A 9,308-nucleotide genomic window follows, 5' to 3' on the forward strand; every position below is an offset into this window, starting at 1 on the left:
GCGCGCTCGCTCGCCCATCATCCACAACGAGAGCGATGACCTTTTTGACTGCAGTGATTTGAGAAGTAAAAAAAAAAATGATGAGGACTGCAGAGTTTATTCGGTGAACTTTCTCGACCTTTGCGATGCATGTATCTGGTGGGTGGGTAACTCATTGTACGATCGATATGCCTTTGGCTGCTCTCCAAATCCATTGCTTGAACTTTGCTCGTACCAGGCTCTGCTGAACAGCCTGAGAAGGTTTCTGTTGAATAGTAAGACAACAACATCTCCTGCTTCCCATAATAGTATGAAGGGGAAACAAGAATATACTGTATGTGTACCTGGTAAGTGTGTGTGTGTGTGTGTGTGTGTGTGTGTGTGTGTGTGTGTGTGTGTGTGTGTGCGTGCGTACACATGCTACAAATGGATTGTACATCCTGAAAATGTGCTACTATGTGGGTAAAGGATGTAGACTAAAGAACATAACATTACTTCACATTTTTCACTTACTACACCTTACTAAATCTTTACAGAAAATAGTGAAAATGCCTTCTTAGCAAAAAAAAAAAAAAGGACTGAGTTTATATTAAAAATGATGTTGGAACCCACAGAGACTATGGAGAACAAGTCAAGGTTTTTGCAGTTCTAATCAAACTGATTAGTCTACCCAGATAGCAAGCGGATGTGTAATAATTCTGGGCCATATATGGGCCGGAACTAAGCCACAAGGGCCAGATCTGGCCTGTATATGGCCCAGATCCGCTTGCTATCTGGGTATGGAGTTAAGGTAGCAGTTTGTGGTTTCTGAGGTGGGAGCTGAGGCCTCCCTTGATGTATGTTCGAGGTTAAATACCTCGGAGCTGTTATCAATACAGTACATTATAGATACAACTCCTCTCTCCGGGACAGCCTCCACATTATTCATGTATTGTGGCCTCCAGGAACGCACACTGTAGTCAACTCATCTCTCAGGCCAAGTGTGTGTGTGTGTGTGAGAGAGAGAGAGAGAGAGAGTGTGTGTATGTGTGTGTGTGCTTTCTTTATTTTAATATATCCAAAAAAGAAAATGTACAAAGGAGTACCAAAACACCAGAGCAGCCATTTTAGGTGCCTGTGCACTCATGTTCTGTCTAATGCCTGGATTACACTAGCGCAGATGTCATGTCAACATGGCTACGTTTTTAAACGGGGAAAACGATCCACGATTACACACGAAATTGCACATAAAGATCTGTTGTAGTAGGGATGTGCCCGAATAGAGATACATTATTCGGAACAGCAGAGATAATGCCTTGGAAACAGATATTTTTTCTATCCGAAGTTTCTTGTCTTTGAAATTGAGAGTTTTTTGAATGATTTTTCACGGTGCCCACCCACATCCATTGTATGACCAAAACGGTGATAGAGCAATTATCAGACTTTCTCAAAAGTGCTAGTTTTGTCAACGTTTTGATCTGAACCATTGTATATGATCATAAGTAACCTTAAAACAGGGCTAAACATGCATTTTCCCTTTACTACTCCTTTAAGGTATTAGAAAATATGATTAAATGCAACTTCCGGTATTAACCATGCCCACTTCCGGACATATACAGATAATGATGTGTGCGTGTGTGTGTGTGTCTGCATGCCCCCTTTCAGCCCTGCAACTCTCGTATTATCCCACTCACACACATACGCGCACACACACACACACACACACACACACACACACACACACCTCCAGGCCAGTACATGCTAAAGAGAGTGGGTCGCTGACAGTCGCCTCCCCCCACCCAATGTGACCTCAAAGGGTCTCTCTCTCTCTCTCTACCACTCCTCATCTCCCCCCTGCTCTGCAGTCACTCCCCATAGTAAATCTATACAGCGGGGGCCTCTCCCATAGTGCCTCTCCCATTGATTAGCTGTCTGGGAGGGAACATTGAGACGAGAGGACTGGGAGAGACAGAGCTGAGGAGAATGAGAACGAGGAGAGGAGAGAGGAGGGAGGAGAGATGGAGGGAGGAGAGATGGAGGGAGGAGGGGAGGGAGGAGAGGAGGGAGGACTGGAGAGAGACAGAGCTGCAGCTGAGGAGAAGGAGAACGAGGAGAGGAGGGAGGAGAGATGGAGGGAGGAGGGGAGGGAGGAGAGATGGAGGGAGGAGAGGAGGGAGGACTGGAGAGAGACAGAGCTGGAGCTGAGGTGAATGAGAACGAGCAGAGAAGAGATGGAGGGAGGGAGGAGAGGAGGGAGGACTGGAGAGAGACAGAGCTGGAGGTGAATGAGAACGAGCAGAGAAGAGATGGAGGGAGGGGAGGAGAAAGGAGGAGGAGCAGGGGGAAGAGGAGGAGCAGTAGAAGAGTCAAGAGAAGGGGATGAGGAGAAGAGATAGGTATACGGATGATGGAGAGAGACCGTGGGGAGGGTTGGATCAAGGCATAGGAAGTAATATGAGAAGTGGAGATGGAGAGGGAAGAAGAGAGAGATTAGAGGAGGTCTAGAAATTAGGTGACGGGGAGAGGAAGGGAGTGACAGACAGGCTGAGGGATTGGAAAAGGGATGGGGAATCCTCATCGATGGTGTGTGTGTGGGGGGGCGGGGGGAGGCTTTCTACACCCAGTGGGGAATACCAGGCTCAAGCTCAGTACTGCAGTCCACCCTCTTCCTCGAACAATCCTTCCACAATCTTCACTATCTCTTTCACTATCTTCACTATCTCTATCACTATCTTCACCATTTCTATCACATTCTTCACTATCTCTGTCACTATCTTCACTATCTCTATCACAATCTTCACTATCTTCACTATCACTATCTATCACTATCACTATCTATCACTCTCTTCACTATCTCTATCACTATCACTATATATAACTATCTCTATCAATATCTTCTCTATCTCTATCACTATACATCACTATCTTCACTATCTCTATCACTATCTTCCCTATCTCTATCACTATCAATATCCATCACTATCTCTATCACTGTCTTCACTATCTCTATCAATATCTTCACTATCTCTATCACTATACATATATATCACTATCTCTATCACTATCTTCACTATCTCTATCACTCTATCACTACAGTATCTTTGCGATCTTCACTATCTCTATCAATTCAATTCAAATGGCTGTATTGGAATGGGAAACATACATTTACATTGCCAAAGCAAACATCACCAAACAATCACAAAAATGTTCAAGTATAAATGTAAATACAAATAGGTGTAATATTTACTAATGTATTGAAATAGCAGTTTTTCTGTTTCGATGTAAAGTGTATATACAGTGTGTTCAGTGATCAGAGTGGTGCGGATAGTGCAGGGATACAGATGGACAGTCTTTACGGTGGCTGTGTTCCATTGAAGCATTTTCCTGTCACAACCGCTCACAAATCTTTGCTACTGTGTTGGCACATTGCTGTATTTGCTCCAGCAGATATGGACTTTTTTTTTTTTGTCAGTAGTCATGTTTTCTATATCGTTTTGGGTGCTTGTAGTCTGTGGGAAGTGTGTGTGCCTCTGATGTATTGGTACAGTTAGCAGGTCAAACAATGCAGCTCAGTGTCTGTTTTTGTGTGCAGTGGGTGCAGTCTGTCTTCTCTGGGGAGCTGAGTCTGCCGGTGGCAGCCTCTCTCGATGGCAAGGCTGTGCTCATTGAGTCTGTACATAGTGTAGTCAAGGACTTTTGGGTCAGTCATAGTGCTCAGGTATTGTGCCACTGTATATTCTCTGTTTGGGGCTAAATAGCATTCCAATTTGCTCTGGTTTTGGGGAGATTATTTCCAATGTGTCAGATAGTTCTCTTTTTCTTTTCTTATAATTTGGTTTAGTCAAGTAGGGTTTCTGTTTGGTGTTTAGCAGATTATGGACATGATAAATATTCTACAGACCATATTGTGAGACCATCTCACTGACTGGAATGTTGGCGATGCATGATAAACTACCCAGTGACTAATCAATGGGAGGTCATGTAGGGGAGAACATGGTTCCTTTAGACTGTTTCCTGTCAAACTCAGAGTAAATCTGACAAAACCCTTTTAGCAAAGATTGGTTCTTTGAAATGGGATTTTGCAAACCATTGACTCTTTCTCTCCTCGCCATGGTTGTCCTCTGCTAGAGGACGTCCCACCCCCCCCCCCCCCCCCCACATGGGCCCAACAGAGACTCACAGTGAGACAAAGGAGTATGGGCATTCTTTGTATTGTTTCTTGAATAAAGTGCAATTACTGTCTCCCAACTATGTGATGCAACCACCACGGGAATAAGCCCTGGGAATAAAGTATGGGCATTGATGCATTGTATTTGTAACCAAGTGTTACTGTGTGTCACAAATAACTGGTTATATGCTGCTAAGTCAACCTAACCATGTTTGGTATCAATCTGAAGCTAAACTCATGAATCAGTTGATTATGCATGTTAGCGAAATATAATATCATGTTGAAACCATAACGGGGTGATTTGATTATTCCAGACTCGTAAGAGAATCTTGGCTCCCCTTTTATGACCGAAGGGAGTGGGGGTCACTCTGTGTGAGTGACCAATTGGTGCTGTCTTTGCAAACAGGACACACCTCAATTTCCTGCCCTTTTTAAGTAGGGACCGGACAGAATCTCTCTCTCTCAAGGTCCTCTCTCAAGTTTGATGAAAAAAGTAGAGTCCGCACACTGGACATAATATGAAGGACAATTCCCAGGAGTTTATTTTCATGTTAACGTTAACTGTCTGAGCCCCTCTCTCAAGTTTCTCTCTGTTACCAAGGCTCCAAGCGTGTCACCTCATCTCATCACTATCTCCATTATCTATATCACTACCAACACTATCTCTACCACTATCTACACTATCTCATCACTATCTCCACTATCTCTGTCATTATCTTCACTATAGCTATCACTATTTTCACTATCTCTATCACTAACTACACTATCCCCTATCACTATTCTCCACTTTCTTCTCCCTTTTCCTCTCTTTCTCTCCCCCTCTCTCCTGTCTCTCTCCCTCCTACCTCTCTCTCTCCCTCCTCCCTCTCTCTCCTGCTCTTCTTCGGCTATGCTGGGTGAAGCAGTGAAGTGAAGCAGAACAGACATTACGTTTAGGTGAGAACAGGGGAATGGAATGTGTGTATGAGTGACAGGGCAGCTCTGCGGCAGTGTGTGTGTGTGTGTAGTGTGTGTGCGTGTGCATGTGTGTGTGTAGGGCAGGAGCTAGCAGCACGTCGACCTGTGGAAATGGGCTGATGAGTCAATCACAGAGCTGTCTCATTTAGACCCTTTATACATGAATGAGAGAGGGGAACAGACAGACAGAAAAAAGAGGGAGGGAGGGAGACAGAAACAAAAGGGTAGAAAGACATGGAGTGAGAGACGCAGGGAGTGTGAACGAGGGAGAGAAGGAGTGAAGGAGAAAGTGAGAGAATGACAGAAGACAGCGGGAAGGAGAGTGAAGGAGAAAATGAGAGAATGAGAGAGAAACAGGGACAGAGAGGGAGAGAGAGAGAGAGCGAGATTGAGACAAAAGGTGAAAAAGCTCTGCGCACACCAGTCCCAAATCTCTCATCACCGCACCTGTTCCTCATCCTGCAATTACCTTCAGCCTCCTACAAGAACCCGGTCTACACTCCACTCATCGCCCGATCTTACCAGCCTATACGTGTGAACCCCGGACCCCCTCCACAGCGCAGAGCCAGCCCGCCCGCACCAACGCCACCTCCAACCCGCTACGGCTCTCTCGAGCACAAGGACATTTTTTTTATTATTTAGTGGCAGTGTTTGTGGCACCTATTTTTTCACCCCCGTTGTTTTTGTGGCAAACCTTTTTGTGGCTCCCCTCCTTTGTTCTATTAAACCGCCCGCTGGGCTTTGCCGGTTCTCCTATCTCCCGAGTTGGTCTATTGGGTCCTATCGGCAAACAAACCCTGACACTATGGTGCATTGATAAACGATAAGTCTGCTAGGAACCGTAGGGGATGGGTAGGGAATGTCCCACTCAATATTGGAAACAGTTGGATTTGTCCCACCCCAAAATTACACTGCAGAGAAAAAACGGTACATTTGAAACTTTTATTTTGTAGAGCGCAACACTCGACCGACCAGCTGTTTACTTTCAGGATGTTTTGTAGAGCAGGTTAACCCTACCTGCTTTGAATTTGAGGACGGGTCGGATGCAGTAGTCTCTCTGTCATGCGGGTTAAATAGCAAACTTTATGAAATTAAACAATGGATATGATTAAATCAAATGACTTTTGAATCAGAATGTTTGACTGGCTGAGTTTCAGCGTATTACATAAGCTAAGGCCAAGCTGGCTAGCTAGCAGACGGCTAATTGTAGCTATGAAAACTGTTTGTTTATATCAAGTAGCTATTCAGCTCTGTGACTTCAGTGGCAGGGACCCATCTTTCTGACTTCCAACCGACTAAATGCTTTACCTTAGACATGCGTCACTGCAACCATATTATATTTTTAGGAGCATGAAGGCAGAAGCAGTATGGAGACAAGGAGAGAAATGAGTTCCCATATAGCAAGCGGATCTGGGCCATATGCAGGCCAGATCTGGCCCTTGTGGCTTAGTTCCGGCCCATATATGGCCCAGAATCATTACACATCCGCTTGCTATCTGGGTTGAGGTCTTAAAAAACGCTTTGTAATGATAATGTGAAGTGAAGATGTTTTCTTCTGGTGTAAACAGAGATGTCAGTGTATGAGCATTTGTGCATCTGCAAACAAGTAGTTTGAAATAATAAAAAGCAATGGTTCAGTCTGTGACAAAACCTTACTGAATATATGGGACTAATTATCCCACGAGGCAAAGCCGTTGTATATTATCCCGCTTATACCACTTACAAACTCACAAAACACATCTGCCATTTACTCACATTTTCTACATTAAAATATGAAAAAATGCTATTTATACTTTACACACTGCTGACTTTCATTATAGTCCTTCTGCGCTTAATCACGTTACTATTACAAATGGTATATCATATTCCCTGGAGGAACAGAGATGACATCCAATAGTTAACATGAGTTTTTGGAACCGTAAGTGAAATGAAAAGTGTAGCCTTCCATTACCTTTTCTTTCAGCAAGGTCTTCCACCCCTGGATATGACCTAGCAACCCAAGCAATGAGCCTAGCAACCCTAACTAGCTACTCCCATAGCCTACTGGACCTGATATTGCTAGCTAGCCATGAGCGAAGGCTACTGCATATTTGCTGCGCTCGATCGATTGTCCAGTTGTCAAATCTAGTTGCCAACAAACTATCTAGTTACCTTATTGTCCCTAAATCAATAACCTTTTTCCATGTCATGGTATGTCACTGTCAGTTGTAGCTTCAGTTGTAGCTTTATTCCTCGTAGTAAGGAAGCCTACTTGGCTAAATAAAAATCTGATAGTGATGATTGCCTATACTGGATTCGACCTGCAGTCCTCTGACTTGTCAACTCACCTGTCACAACTCGTCTTAAACAATATGCTACCGAAAAGTTGGCAGGTCCAGTGCGCAGATGACCACTACTCATACTGAGAAATGACATCTCTGTCTGTCTGTCTGTCTGTCTGTCTGTCTGTCTGTCTGTCTGTCTGTCTGTCTGTCTGTCTGTCTGTCTGTCTGTCAATACAAGCCCAGATAGCAAGCGGATGTGTAATGATTCTGGGCCATATATGGGCCGGAACTAAGCCACAAGGGCCAGATCTGGCCTGTATATGGCCCAGATCCGCTTGCTATCTGGGAGAGAACTGTATTCTTCCCTGACCTCTCTCAATGAGAAAACATTGCGACGGACGGGGAGGGAGGGGGTAGTTGGGCAGGCTCCTCCCACCACCTCCAAACCTCCCCTTACCTTACACCCCATTGGCTCTGTGCAACCACAGTAACACTGTCTCTGATTGGTAGGTGACAAGAGCGAACCTGGAGAGTGCAGCAAGCAGTCAGAGGGAATACTGCTGTGTGTTCCTTAGTATGGCAAGGGAGGATTTCATTAGTGCATGTGTGTGTGTGTGGGGGGGGGGGGGTTCTCCCAGGGATAGAATCATTCATAATGAAGTGTCTGTTTGTTAATAATATATGGCGGGACGCCATGAATGTTTTACCGTGACATAGCGATGGAGTCGGGCCAGACTAAACGCAGAGATGAGAGCAACAAAACAGACGGGTACGAGAGGTGGGGGGGCGGAGAGAAGTCGTCGTCGACAACGAGTGACCGCGAGGGAGGAGAGAGCAGGGGGAGGGAAAGGAAAGGAGGTAGGAAGAAATAGGAAGAAAGGAAGGATGGATGGAAAAAGATTAGATGGGGGAGAAAAAAAAAAGCTTCTCCAGAAACCTATAATCTGATTATTATCATTCAACCAGCACAGAGATCAACCGGACATGTGGGGGGGAAAACAAATAAATAAGCTTGATAGTATCTGTTCTGCTTGTTTACGGTGGTACCAGCGATCATGTGACAGTCTGGAATATGATCTCACCATGGGCTGCTGCACGGGCGCCATTCTACAGTTAGATTTTACCTCTTTCTTTGTGTGACGGTGTGTGTGTGTGCCTGTGTGTGAGTGAGAGAGAGAGAGAGAGAGAGAGAGAGAGAGAGTGTGTGTGTGTGTGTGTGTGTGTGTGTAATACAATGAGTGAATGGCTTTCTAGGGACAGTAGACTGCAATGGGTGTGTCTGCAGCAGTGGGTTTCTCTCAGAGCTGTTCTGAGCTGTTAGCTCTGTACTTGACAATGGAGGCTCTGCTTGTTACACACTATTCTCATCAACAAACACAGAAGGGCGGCCATTAGAAGGAGTGGATGGACACATGCATACTCAGACATAGCACGTACACTCCCCCCCCCCCCCCCACAAACACACTCGTGCACACACACACACACACACACACACACACACACACACACACCTATACACACTCACACAACTACACACACAAACACACATGCACTAGCACACAAAAAGCAACCTAACAATGCTCTGTACATTGACATACACAAACACACAAGTGCTAATGCACACACGCACGCACACACACACACAGACACACACACACACACATGCACACTCAAATTCACATACACACACACAAACACTAGCACACAAAAAACAACCTAATAAAGCTCTGTACATTGACACACAAACACACAACTGCTAATTCACACACACACACCTACACACACACACACACACACTTCTGTGCAGTGTGTGTGATAATGTGTATACGTTCAGACAGTGTGTATCAGAAGTCTAAGGTTGAAGCAGGGAGGGGCAGAGGTTTGGGAGTGGTGGGTAATTAGAAAAGAGTTGGACTACAGTGAGTAACCCCGTAACAGTGGGCAAAGTGCAACCTGCAACA

The sequence above is a fragment of the Borostomias antarcticus genome (genome assembly GCF_949987555.1).
Source record: "Borostomias antarcticus genome assembly, chromosome: 11".
Classification (NCBI taxonomy): Eukaryota; Metazoa; Chordata; class Actinopteri; order Stomiiformes; family Stomiidae; genus Borostomias; species Borostomias antarcticus.